This window comes from Mustela nivalis (assembly GCF_964662115.1).
Source record: "Mustela nivalis genome assembly, chromosome: 12".
Taxonomy (NCBI): domain Eukaryota; kingdom Metazoa; phylum Chordata; class Mammalia; order Carnivora; family Mustelidae; genus Mustela; species Mustela nivalis.
The window spans coordinates 71,200,449-71,215,105 of NC_139031.1; the positions used below are offsets into that span (position 1 = coordinate 71,200,449).

The 14,657-nt window shown below is 38.3% G+C and overlaps 1 long non-coding RNA gene across 1 annotated transcript in view; it reads left to right on the plus strand.

Moving 5' to 3' along the window:
• Positions 1-10,968: 10,968 nt before the first annotated feature.
• The window catches only part of LOC309844929, a 433,552-nt gene continuing 429,863 nt past the window's right edge, over positions 10,969-14,657 (plus strand). Inside the window, exon 1 of the long non-coding RNA XR_014300967.1 lies at positions 10,969-11,857. This is a non-coding gene — a long non-coding RNA (uncharacterized lncRNA). The remainder of the gene's footprint in view (positions 11,858-14,657) is intronic.

Consider the following 14,657-nt stretch of genomic DNA (forward strand, 5'->3'; position numbering starts at 1 on the left):
AAACACAATAATCTAATACAAATGTCCCAGACACTTTAAGAATGAAGATGTGAGTCTTATCACATCTTGCCTTATCAGGCAAGGAAACTTGAGGAGCCAAATGATTTCTGAGGCAAAGGGAACATGTGCTGGGTCGTGAAGAAGGAAGGTACACACACCAGCTACCACTATATGAGAAATTAGAAATAAAACTGTGATGATTATGCTGATTTCTTACTTAATTTGGTAAGAAATTATTTGCATGTATGTTAGCAATTGTAATATATATATTTAAAGATTTATTTATTTTAGAGAGAGAGGAAGTGAGCCAGGTGGTGGGGAGGGGCAGAGAGAGAAGAAGAGAGGAAATCTCAAGTAGACTCTGTGCTGAATGCAGAGCCTGATGTGGGGCTCAATTTCACAATCTGAGATCACAACCTGGACTGAAACCAAGAGCCAAACTTAACCCACTACGCCACCCAGTTTATTGTGTGTGTATATGTGTGTGTGTGTGCGTGTGTGTGTGTGTGTGTATACATATATATATATACAAGTACATATACTTGTATGTATATATTTATAAATATGTAAGTATATATATTTGTGTATAATATATATTTATTTTATATATTCCATTATTATATTATTATAATGTAATAATATAAATTGCATTATTATATCATATAATATATTTATTGTGTATTCATCATATATTTAATATTTATATATAAATATTATAATATATGTGTGCGCATATATATATATTTTATCTATATAAATATATGTATTTATATATATATAAAAGTTCCTTTCAATTCCTTCCCCTTCTATTCCTTTCCTCTCTAACATAAGATGTACTTGTAGTGGTTAACCTCTACTGCAGAACAGCAAATAGGGAGTTTAGATGCTGGTCTGTGACTCATCTTGTTGGATGGAGTAGAGCGTCATCTGTGCTGGCAGCTTCTCCAGATCACTTCTTTAGCTTCTCTAAGGCTCATGTCAGGCACGCATGTTGCTCTGTGATAACAAGTACCTGCTTATGTAGGTCACCAGTGTGATGGAGGTGATAAGTGTTGAGAGCCATACACTCATTCCAGTGGTTTCCTTGATTTAGCTTCATCTTTGAGGATTTCACTCTATCTTGTTCTAGTCTTTTTTATATCCAGCTTTTCTTTCTCACCAGAGGCCCTACTGTGGGTTGTGATTTTCTTTTTTAGTTATATTATTGACTTCTCGGTGAACCTGTAACTCCTGTGTCTGTATTTTTTGAAGGTTGACATTAAGAGTCTAGTATTACAGGATTGTGGGGAGAAAGTGTCAGTTTTGCTGTGGTGGCTTTTTGTGCCTAAATTGTTATAACATATTTAAATGTTAGTAGTGCCCTTAAGCAACTCTGGGTTCACCAACAAACACGGAATCAACAGTCATCCATAAATGTCTTCATCAGGTCCTCTTCCCTTTCAATGGGGCTGATCCTCCAACCCTTGCCTTCTGGACTTAGACTTTATCTTATACTGGACTTACACTCCCACCACTGAGTAAAGTCTAATATCTATGATAAATGCCTTAATCTGTAACACTCAGATTGCTGGGACCCTGATACAATACTTATCCTCCTCATTAACATTTACTGTATTTTTTCTAGGTCTGAAATTAAACTATAACAATGGATATTTTGAGTGTTATTATTAGGATTTTGCTTTAATTGAATAAAATATTGTTGGCTTCAAAAAAACATTTAACATTTGTAACTGTGAGGCCCAAATTGGATTTTTACTTTCTTCATCCCTCACCTGCTGAACCAAAATAGACCATTCTGAGCAAAATTAAAAATTCAAACAGGATTTTTCTATTTAATTCTCAATCCCTAGAGCCAACTGTGGGTTGTGATTTTCTTTTTTAGTTATATTATTGACTTCTCGGTGAACCTGTAACTCCTGTGTCTGTATTTTTTGAAGGTTGACATTAAGAGTCTAGTATTACAGGATTGTAGGGAGAAAGTGTCAGTTTTGCTGTGGTGGCTTTTTGTGCCTAAATTGTTATAACATATTTAAATGTTAGTAGTGCCCTTAAGCATGTGCATTTCGTTGTGCCTGGAGCCTAGTATTTTCGCTAGGTCACAGACATATTAGAAAAGGAAATGGAGAGGATTTTTCTATGATTTTATCCACTGTCAATTTGATGTTACATTACATGCTTCTTAAATTTAACAGAGAGTAATGTTCCCCCTCACTGTATCTTTTACCTAGGAAGAAATCTAATAAATAAAACTATTTGGGTCCTGGAGAGACAAGCCCAGGTAGATTCATCACAGCAGAATGCACTTTTGACTTAAGACTAGTATATATATTAAAACAACAACAACAACAAAAAACCTAGTATGTCCACATATATACAATGAAAGAATCAGGCTATGCAGAAGCTGTTAAATACACGTTATAACCTAAGCATCTCAATGGCGACCAAAGTTACATTAAAGAAGCATATTATAATGATATATTTGCATAATACCCAGTGTTTCATGTTTTTTGATTATCCTTGTGAATCATCCTTGTTCATGTGAAGTTTTCTAGAAATTGCATTGCATTGCATGGGGCTTTATGTAACATGGTTCCTTAGACTACAGAAAAAAAGATGAAAGCTTTCTTATTTCTTAAAAGGTAAAAATTGAGACAATTTCTAAGAGGTCAGAGAATGTCTTATTTTTGCCATACACATAGGAAAGGAAAACGTCTCCTTTTCACATCCGGAATGGAAGTCATTCAGAAGTCAGAAGTAAATAGGAAAACCATTTCTTGAGCTTTGGCCTGATCAGATGCAACTCTGATTTGGTATGGCATTCAACCGTTTGCCAGTTGAACCCGGCTGGGATGTAACTCAGCTAGAAAACAAAAAGTTAAAAAAAACCCCCAACAACCACATAATCATAGTTGTCTGTAATGTTTATTAAATTGGTCAAGGACTTGAAAGTCATATCTTTGATAGGTCAGGTCATACATTCTCTAAATTTGACAGTCCACTCAAAGGGAAAATGCAGGCTTTCAGGCAGCTGCCAACTGTTAAAGAATTTTGATCACTGACTAATCTTACCTTGTGATTTAGGAGATGTTAGGGATTACACGAGGCTTAAGTTAGGCCAGCTTCCATGACTTTATCTCCTGTATCCTCTTTTCAGTATTTTGCTGTCATCAAGAAGTTACATAAATATTCCCAGGGGATAATCAGTCAGGCAGCCCATCTTGTCCTTTCAGCTGCCTGTCAGGTCATTTTGGGGAAAATGAAAGCTTTAGAGGACAGGATAAGGTTATGCATTGTAGGAAGCATAAAAAAAGGTATCTGCTCATGTGCCCAAATAGACTTTACTAAAATGATAAAAATCATTTCTCAAATTGCAGATGTTGGACTTTATCCTATTTGGGCTGACTAAGATTTTCAAAACATAGTTGCATTTCCGGACAAATTCTTGCTTCTTATTCATCTTTGCAAGCTCCAAAAAGATGAGAGGAAAATGAAATTCTTGTTCTGTTTTCTTGCCATTGCAATCTTGATAGTATATGAATCCATTTCTTTTAACTATATTTGCTTTCAGGTAGCCTTTCTTTTTTCTTTCCTTTTTTCTTCCTTTTTTTTTTTTTTTTTTGTCCTTTATAACAGGTCAACTGAGGAATGCCTGGGTTGCTCAGTCAGTTAAGCGTCTGACTCTTGATTTTGACTCAGGTGGTAATCTCAGTGTCATGAGATGGGGCTCCACATCAGTCTCAGCATGGCATGGAGCCTGCTTAAGATTCTCTCTCACCGTGTCACCTGGGTGGCTCAGTGGGTTAAAGCCTCTGCCTTTGGCTCAGGTCATGATCCCAGGACCCTGGGATCCAGCCCCACATCAGGATCTCTGCTCAGCAGGGAGCCTGCTTCCCCCTCTCTCTCTCTGCCTCTCTGCCTACTTGTGACCTCTGCCTGTCAAATAAATAAATAAAATCTTTAAAAAAAATTATAATGCCATGGTGAACATCTTCACGAAAACATCCTTTAAAAAAAAAAAAAGATTCTCTCTCACCCTCTGCCCTTCCCCCCGGCTCGTGCACTCTCTCTCTCTCTCAAAAAAAAATAAATAAAGATAAAATAAAATTTCTGTAGTAGTCCAACTTATTATATAGCAACATTTACACCTGGATTTTCTTTGCTTTACACACACACATACACACACAGACCTACCTTTTCTCAAGAGCACACATTGGGAAATCTTCACATGTGCTCTGTTCTTGAATATAAGACCAAGTAACATGGATTGAAAGATAGTATTTTAAGTATTTTACCCTCTTTAAGGTGCAGCTCACTCACAGATAGAAAGAAGTGTTAATCTAAGCATGGAGAATCTATCCTTATTTCCTGAAGAAAGAGAGAACACAGAGGAGGAAACTGACAGGAAGTTGGGAGAGGAAAGGGAGAGTTTTGGAGCTGGAAAGCCTGGACAGCATGAGTCATTAAAGTAAATACAATAGTGGGTTAGTGTATAATTTTTGGTATTTGTTTCAGTAATGGATTATATTAAATATTGTGTTTTAGTAATACTAGAGCTGGAGCTTTGAGATTTATCTATAGTGCCCTTTAAAATTTGAGATCTAACACAATATTTTCTAGAAATTTAGACAACTCATAAATAGACATTACTAGCCAGGTAGATGATACACCAATTGATCCATGAAGATAGGATAATGTTGTTTATTATGGTCCCAATAACTGCTAGAAACATGGCAGGTGCTCAATAATTATTCACTGATTTATGGATATTATTAGATAAGGGGCCCTTATTTATATTCAGGGTCACTATGATTTGCTGTTTCATTCTTAGGAGGCCCTAAGAGGTGTGACCTACTCAGGTAACCTAGAAGAGTCAAAATCTAGGTTTTTGAAATAAATTTGTAAATACTCACTAAATGTCTTCTTTCTACTGTCACCCCCATCTTGCAACAGCAAATTTATGGCTGAGAAGTACATTAGACCATGTTATAAAATTACATTTAAATTTCTTTAATTTACAACATATGATACGAAGGGACTAGTATGACATTTGTTACTGGCCATCAGGAGGAAAGAAATGTAATGGTAATAGTAAGAGTTCATGTGTTGTATATTCTTGTATGTAGTAGGAGGGTCAAGAAAATGTTGCGCTCTATTTTCCAAGTTCCATTTTCCTCTCAGTCTTATAGTTCCCTTGGATTTTATTACAGTGACAGTATCAAGTAATTTTTTTAGATTAAAAATTGTGGTATATCTTCCATTGCAGGGAAACCAAAATAAGAACCAATAATCTGAACCATCATAAAAAGAAAGTGTCACTAAAGGTAATCTTTCTTTTTACTTTTTGAGACCTATGATTTTGGCCAAAATTGTAGTGAGAGTAAAAGTGTGGCCTAAAGTGGCTGGCTGGATCATTCTTTTCTGTATGTTGCAGATTAATTTTGTTGGGGCCAGAGCTCAAGGAGCACATTTGCTTTATTTAGCCCACAGGGAAACCAATCCCTAGTCCCTAGACAGGCATGCCATTTTGAATTTTACTTACATTTCACCTTTTGATAGGTAGCAATAATATAAAATAGCAGATGAATTGAATTAACCAGAGTAAGAAAAATGAGTCCTAGTAAAATAAAGGGAGGAAAGTAAAGTGACTACAGGTAGCTTAGTTCATGAAACATATCCTCTGAAATCCTGTATATACTATTACCAATACTGAGCTAGACTCATCTTTGAGATTTCTAGCAGTGAGGGAAAAAATATGGCAGTAGGGCCGGTCTTAGTTTCCGGGTCATAAATGTTGACCAAGAGAGACATAATGGTATATTATACCGAGAAATGAGATGGACACTGTGCACCCAAGTGAACAATGTCCTTGATAAAAGTGAGTTTCATTCAGCTCTTTCTTATTACCTTGCTCAGTCTAGATCTTTAATGACAATTCAATCCCAGCAATTTGTAGAGGCCGCCACAATGTTGTGCAGGTGGGCTGCTCTCTTGAATGGTCTAATTTAACTCAGGGATGAATTTTAAAGAATCCAGAGGAGAGAATAGATGGCACATGTGTTAAGCAATCCTCTGTAAATATTGTTTGTCACTTAGGTCTTTTGCTAGGTTTTGGGCCGCAGTGAATCTGGCATTATGGCTCAGACAGGATGTGGCGTGATGTTCTTTGGCATTGCTGGTCCTGTGCGTGGATGCATGCTCTAGCCCTCAGCCACCCTGGGGGCAAGATAGGGATCTTATTGCAAAAAGTGACATGCTGGGACGCCTGGGTGGCTCAGTTGGTTAAGCAGCTGCCTTCGGCTCAGGTCATGATCCCAGTGTCCTGGGATCGAGTCCCACATCGGGCTCCTTGCTCCACGGGGAGCCTGCTTCTCCCTCTGACTCTGCCTTCCACTCTGTCTGCCTGTGCTCGCTTTCGCTCGCTCTCTCTCTGACAAATAAATAAATAAAATCTTTAAAAAAAGAAAAAAAAAGTGACATGCTTGCCTAGGGTGTATTCCTGAAGAGAAGACCACACACCATTTGGGGGATGTTGGCTGAGATGAGATGATGCCAGCTAGGTTTTTCTCCAGGGGGTGCCTTGGGACTTTCTACAAAACAAACAGTCAAGCAGTAGAAGCCTAACATCATCTGTCATTAACAATGGCCAGAGCAATTTAATCTTAATATAGTTTAAATAGGTATAATTAAACTTCTGCTTTATAAAAACAGTCTTAATAAAATGCATTAAAATAAACTTTCTGGAATACTGTCAAGTTCCAGTCAGGAGATAGATATGATACCAGTAATTTGGGGAAATTGACAATTTTTTTTCCTTTTATTTTAAATTAAGATATAATATATATGCAGTAAGATGAATTACTCTTAGCTTGAAGTTCTATGAGTTTTGATAAATGTATCCAGGCAGGTAGCCACTCCACAATCAATACATAGAACAGTTTTATCATCTTAAAAAAAAATCCCCACCCCTCCCATCGCAGTCATTCCCTCTTCCTATCCTTAGCCGGGCAACCACTGACTTACTTTCAGTCCCCATGATTTTGCCTTTTCTAGGATGTTATGGAAATGGTATCACAGTATATAATCTTTTGAGACTGGCATAATGCATTTGAGATACATCCATTTTGTTGCATGTCTCAGGAGTTTGTTTTTCTTTATTGCTGAATAGTATCCCACGGTATGGACATGCTGGTCTGTTTAACCATTCTGCAGGTGAAGAGCGTTTAAGCTGCTCTTATATTTTGAAGATTGTGAATAAAGGTACAAAAAGTATTTATGTGCAGTCTTTGGTGTGAACAAAAATTTTCATTTCTCTCTCTGTGAAGTTTGTCATAGAGATTGTTTTTTAAACTAATTACGCTCTACCTTCAAATAATATTATGCCACTTCATGTGTAATGTAGGCATCTTCCAACGTGTTTCCTATCTTCCCTTCCATCTTTCATACCGGTTTTGCTACACATTATACTTTTACCTAAGTTATAATCCCATGAAATACTGCTCCCAGTTTTTGCTTTAGACAGTCAATAGACTATGAGAACACTTAAAACTTGACTTTTTATTAACTTTATTTATGCCATTTTTGGTGGTTTTCATTTCCTTGTGTAGATCAAAGTTTCTGGTATTATTTTTATGTGAATACATTTTTTAATCTTTCTTATTATGCAGGTCTGCTAGTAACAAACGCTGTTTTTGTTTATTTGAAAAGTATTTCTCCTTCATTTTGTAAGCTATATTCATTGCATATACAATTTTGTGTTGACAGTATTTTTTTTTCCTTTAGCTCTTTAAAGATGTCACTCCTCTAAGCAGGAATATTTAATACAAAAACACATTAATTTGTAAAAGTGGTTAATGGTTAAAATGAGTAGAAAAAGACCCTAAGGAATATGGGAGTTGCTCCTATAGGACTAAGGGAGCATAGCCAAGGAAGGAAAAGAGTTTGGAAGATGTCCCCTCCTACAACAAAAGATTCCAATGTCTTGGGACAGGGTGTGACTATGGATTGCAGGATGGTGGAGAAGTTCTTTGTGGCATTGAGGGGTGAAGCTGGTCTGCAGAAAGTTGCCCTCTGGAGGGTCAAAGAAACTAGCTGGAGAGGGAGCACCCCTGGGAGTCTTGCATACCACCTACTGCTATCCCAGAGGAAGGGAAAAAAATCACCCCAGAACTGGGAAAAGGAGCCCCTTTTTGCACTGTTTCTTCCAGTGTCCCTCTAACCCTCTCCACTGACAAAGCCTAAAATTGTGTCAGCTAACAAAGGAGGGGTACTTATAGGGTTTTGCTTTACTCTAAGAATGCAGAACAAAAAATTGTAGATCTGGAGCTAAGAAGCAATAAATTGACAACCAGCCCACGTGCCAAAACAAATGAGATGCAAAATGTACAAGGAGTTGTATGAGACTTGCCCACATAAATGGCTAGAAAACTGTGTATAGAATAACCTACCTTGATGGCCTCAGCAAGGAATCTTTACTCGCCTCTTCCAGTGTTTTCCAGTGTCTGGTGGTCCTGAGCATAACTCAAGCCTCTGCCTCTAGCTTCATATGGGCTTCTCTGTGTGTGTGTCTTTCTGGGTCCTTTCCTCTTCTTATAGAGGTACCTGTCATTGTATGGACCTACCTAAATCCAGAATGATTCTATCATTGGATCCTTACTGGATCATATCTGCAAAGATCCTATATTCAAATGAGATCACATTCTGAAGTTCTGAGCAGAAACAGATTTTGAGGAAATGGTTTTCAACCTAGCACAATCATACAAAACTCAGTTGTATTTATGTAATCCTAACAATAAACATTTGGGAAATAAAATTTAGAAAACCATTTACAGTCACAATTAAGGATAAATTTGTAGCAGATATGCAAGTCCTATATACAAACCTACCATGTGTTGCTGGGAGAAATTAAAGAAGACCTAAATAAATGGAGAAATACATCATATTCTTCGACTGAATAACTCATTAAGATGGCAACTTTCCCTACATTGATCTATGGATTTAATTCAATGTCAGTGGAAATTCTGGCAGGCTTTCAGGCAGAAATTAACAAGGTGATTCTTCAAGTTCTTTAAAATGAGCAAAGAGTTTGAAGAGATACTTAACAAAAGAAGATATGAATGGTCAATATGTACACGAAAGGATGCTCAACATCTTTAATTATTATGGAAATACAAATTAAAATGAGATACTATAAGACACCAGGTAGAATGACTGAACTAAAAAACATTATAATATTAAGTGTTGGTGAGGATGTGAAACAGTTGGAACTTTCATGTACTGTTGTTAGGGCTGTAAAGTGGAACAGCTTTAGAAAGCCATTTAAGTGGTTTTTAAATGTTAACATACATTCATGATATGAAATTTCACTCTTAGGTGTTGATGAAAGAAAAATTAAAATGTATGTCCATATAATATGCATAAGAATATGCACAATTGTGCTTAAGAATGGCAAGAGCAGTTTTATTCATAAACTCCAAAAGTAGAAAACAAACCCCATGTCCCACATCATGTAAATTGGTAAAGAAACTATAGTACATCCATATAATGCAAAACTACTCAGCAATGAAAATAAGTGAAATATTGATAATAGATAATAGATAACAAACGATTCACAAACAGTATGCTAAATTAAAGAAGTCAGGCATACAGCAATGCCTACTGTATGATTTCCTTTTGTATGATAGTCCAGAGGAGGTAAAATTAATCTATAGAATTAGAAGTCCAGTCAACGGTTGTTTGCGGTGAGCTCTTCAGTAGCTGGTAGGCGCATGAGGGAATTTTTGGGGGTGGTGGTAAGGTTCCACAGTCTGTAGTTTGATGAATATGGTAGTAACATATATAATAATGATTTTCATTATTCCGTGCGCTTTAAAGGAGTACATTTTATTTTAAGTAAATTATACATCCAAATAGTTTGTTGAAAAAAAAATCCAAACAACTTGGGAATAATTTCCACCCCATGCTGAGAATGAGTGCTAGATTGCATCTTCTTCACAAGAGCATGGGACCTGAGAAAGTGGAGAAAGAGATATTTTTAATTCCTGATTAGTGGAGTGTGGCTTGAGGTAAATAGGGCCCCAGCCTGGGTGATGCCTGTTTGAATTTGGTGATGGTAGGAAAGAAGCTCAAAGGCAAGGCATAGATAGCTCCCAACCCTTTGGTCTTGCCTCTTCAATTCAGTTTAAATTTTCTTGAAAAAATTTTAAGCAGGGCAGTTGAGCCCTGGTCCACCGTGCCTAAACCTGGAGCTTTCTACCCTCCAGGACAGTCTGACCTACTCTCTTCTGGCTGGGTGGGAGGGGGTTGGACGGTGGGGTGGAGGAGGTTGGCTGGAGGGAGCAAGTTGAAAGAGGAGCAAGATGAAAATGGACAGATGTGTGGGGCATTGTTCCAGACACTTCACATTTGCCATCTAATTTCGTTCTTAAAACCTTCCTGTTATGTAGTAATATCCCCTTTTCCTGAATTTTAGAGAGAGAAAGCTATGCACGCACCGTCATAAAGCATATAAGTGGTCCAGGCTGGATCTGAACCACCTTCCCGTCAGCCTTCAAAGCCTATCTAAAGTACACAGCATTGCGGGTTCTGCAATGCTTTTTTTTTCAGATTGTTTCTTTCCTGCACATCACCTTATAATTGTTCACATCTGTGTCCTTAATAGGCTGTAAGGAACTTTTTCATTTATCTCTTTTTTTAGGCACCTGAAATGGTTGGCCCTAGGTCAGTGTCTGGGAATGAATTAGTTCACAGTACAGAAGGATCAGAATTGTGCTTAGAATTTCTGATTTACAACTGCAGGAGCGACTGGCTGTAATACCACTGTGTTCATAGGGTTTGCAGCGGACCATTCCAGTCAAGTTTGAAATTAAAAAAAAAAAAAAAAAAAAAAAAAATCAGTAACCAAGGGAAATTGTTTAAATCTCAAGCTGAGTTATTTCTGGTTCAGTTTCGAGTTCTAGGGAATGACGTTTATTAGTTCTTTGATACAATCTAGACTGGCCATTCCGTTTTGGGGAACAATCGGTGTTTCACTTGTCAATCCGGAAATTCTTCGCTGCAGCCGGCCTCCCCTTTGGTACCTCTTGATCTGATTATAGCAACGGGTTGCACTTAAACTGGGAAACGGCGCACAAGTAGAAGTAGGAACATGCATTTATTCTGGTTAGCTGTGTTTTTCCCCGGAACTCTGTGTTCTCAAGTCTGCAGTAATTGCTTCATCTCACGTAGGGGAGGTCGGCGGGCTGACTCGCAGCTACGGAGCTTCACGTGACTGGGATATAAACACCTGGGACGTACACAGGTGTCTATCTCGTGGTGCTTTATTATGTCAGCATGGAGGTCAGCAGGCAACCGGACTGTGAAGTTGAAACTTTGCAGAGAGACTACTTTTCTTGAAACGTCCAGGGGAGCCAAACGTTTCGACCTGTAGTTTAAAAAGCATGGTCCTGGCACACGCCGTCGCCTACCGACATCCTCTCTTTCTGTTACCAGCGTCCTGATGCTAGTCAGCCTGCAATTAAGCGAACCTCACGTGAAGCCGGTTTGTCTACTCCAACGTGGCGATCACGTCCCCTTGGCCATTGATTGGCTTAAGTGTGAGCATGTGGGTTACGTCTAACCAATGAGAAGTCAAGGAGAAGCTGCCGGGGGACGGTTTAAGGAGCCCTCTTTTGCATGCAGCGCGAGACTCCTGTGTAGGCGGGAGTTTTCTGCAGCTGTGTTTTTGGGCGCCCTCAACTGAAGCACATTCCCCGTCTTGTGCTTCTTTAGGTGATCCCGCTTACCCCTCAGCTTTCCATGGGATGTCCTGCTTGGAGCTGGGAGTCAGCACCTTGAAGGCTGCGAGGAGAAGGGTGAGCAAGTGAGTCTCTCGGACCCAGTGATCTGACATAGTTGTGCTGTTGAACCGGTCCTAGAATTGCTACTTCAGACTTTTTGTTACCTAAAGAACTGGGGTAACTCTATCGCTTAAGTTTCCAGTGATCAGGTATTCCGTCCCTTGCTGTGGAAGCGACATTCTGACACTGCTTAATACAGTTAATTGGTTTCCTTTTCTCTCTTCCGGCATCTCTGGAACAGAACTTCAGTGTCGCTGGACTGTTCTCTTACAACTGAGTTTCGGTCAACAGTTAAATTTACCGCGGTTTTCATAAGAGACTTTTAATCTCACGAAACAAACTGAGGGGGTGGAGGGTGGGTAGGGACAGGGTGGCTGGGTTATGGATCCTGGGGAGGGTATGTGCTAGGGTGAGTGCTGTGAAATGTGTAAGCCTGACGATTCGCAGACCTGTACCCCTGGGGCAAATAATACATGATACGTTAGTTTAAAATATTGCTGCGTTTTTGCTCTTTTAAAGTTTTTAATATTCTTGAGAGTCTTTAAAAGATGGAGTCAATCAGTGCAAAGTAATTATCTAATTATGCATTTTTTGGGGTATCTGTTATCACTCAGTGAAGATATGTTAAAATGATGAGGCCTTAAGCCATTGTCTGTTTTCAGCACTTCCGCTTATAGCTTGCTATTTGCCGTCCTTAGTCTAAAGTGACAAGAGAGGACTGAGGAATTAGAATCAGATGTTTCATTTGGTGTTGGCAAGCCTTCACTGCCGCATGCACGTGTGTGTGTTTTCCAACAAGGCAACCTTTGCTATTTAGAATATATATACTTTTCCTAAGCTCCTAGTTCATGTAATAATTGTTTCAGGATTTCCTTTTTTTCTTTTATTGTTAAGAAAACGCAGTAACTTTTCCAAGCATTTGGAGAGCACTGTAAATAATTTACACCCTGATAAATGCCTGCCCAGTGAACAGAGAGCAGAGCACCTGTGAGGTCCAGCTACTCATTACTCTGACTTGCTGGCAGGCCAACTGCACCTGAAGGTCCAGGGAAAAATTTTTTCTCTTACACCATGTATTCTTAAAACAGGACATAGACCTTTTGAATATTCTGAACACTGATTTTTCTGCCAGGTGTAGATAGCCTCCACTGATATCTGAAACCTTAGTGGGAAAGCTACTGGCCCTTGGTATTGCTGTTAAGGCAGAGTTATTTATATAGAAGTGCATTCTGTTTTATTTTTCTCCTCTTTCGTCTGCATGCTCTTTCTCCAGGTAACTGGAGTATTTCTGCGGTTTGTAGTGTATTTATAAATGCTTGTTTACTGCAAACAGAATCACCCAGTGCTCTTTTTGTGGGTCAGGTTACCAGTGACTTTGGATTTCCCAAACCTCCCACGTATCATTGGTATATGAGGGAGCCCAAACTGATGCTTCTTGGCTCAGGTTTTGTTTGGGGAGAGCACCCCCAGAATTATTTAATGTGTATTTTAGTCCTAGTTTCTGACCACATAGACTTCTATATTAATGATCGCTTGGAGGCATGTGCTTATAGATCTCATATAGATGAAAAATAACCACATTTTTCTCTTGAGATAATTCTGTTATTCAGTAAAAAATTCAGAGTAATGTTCCACACACACTTTGTTATATTTTATTTGTAGTCCCTTATCTTTAATGAGTAGCTTATTATAGAGTGTTTGCATTTGAATTATCAGTCTTGTAAAGCTTTCATTGACTGTATATCTGAATCTTACTTCTTTAGGGTAAAATAGATTGGTAGTCTTTATTTCTGATGTCTAAGAATCTGTGATGATCACTTTTTCTTAAGGAAGGGCCATCCTTTTGCAAGTTGCAGTAGAGACCGAGATTATGGGTGAGGATCCCCAGTGATGAATAATGTCCTTTCTAATGAAGTTGGAGAGGTTGTGCCAGTGATTTTTTTTTTTTTTTTTTTTGGAAGGAAACCAGAGGGTTAGGTTACACCAGGAAGCACAAAAGAATGTAGTAAAATGAGAAAGAAGTTTCAGAGGTGAGATGATGACGACTTAAGAATTTGTACAAGTAGTTTTATTATTTTAATTAATTTGGTGCTTAAAACAACGCCCTGTTGGGAGCTGTTGGAATAGAGACTATTTACTAAGTAGTACAGAAATATTTCAGTACTTCCGAAGTGGATTTGATCATTCCAGTGAATGCCAACTAAATAGTTGACTTGCCTTCTTGTAGTAATAAGTATTCCTCAATGCTGAGAGCTCAGAACTTGGTGCCTGACAGAAGAGGTGTTGATGCCTCTGCTTTGCTTTCATTTCTTTTGATTCCTGAGCCAGTGAATGTTTTGCCCCCATTATTGTAACTTTCTGTTGACCCTTTCTTCTACACAAGAATATATCTTGTTTTTTATCCTAGTTAAAAATTAATTAAAAAAAAAAAACAACAACTATTGAGCCAGTGTTGGCAAAGTGTGCATTTAAGAATACCAAATGAAATGGAAATATCCTTGACTGTATCTTTTTATTATATAAAAAAATGCTTTTTTAAAAAAATGCTTTTTCTCTCAGCTTGGTGTGTGGGGCACAAAGGTTTCCCAGCCTTGTGTCAGCTTAGCCTGAAGTCTCATTCTTTCCTCAGACAACTCCTGTTTTACTCACCTTCTCACCACTCCCCCAATATGGCAGATCACCCACGACCCTGTCTCCAAATCCAGCCACCAATTTGAAATCCTCTTCCTTGTACTCCCAGCAGCATTTTGCTAGTTGACCATTTATGCATCCTCCAAATGTTCTTTTCTGTTAGCTTATGGACACCATGTTCACACTTTTCTG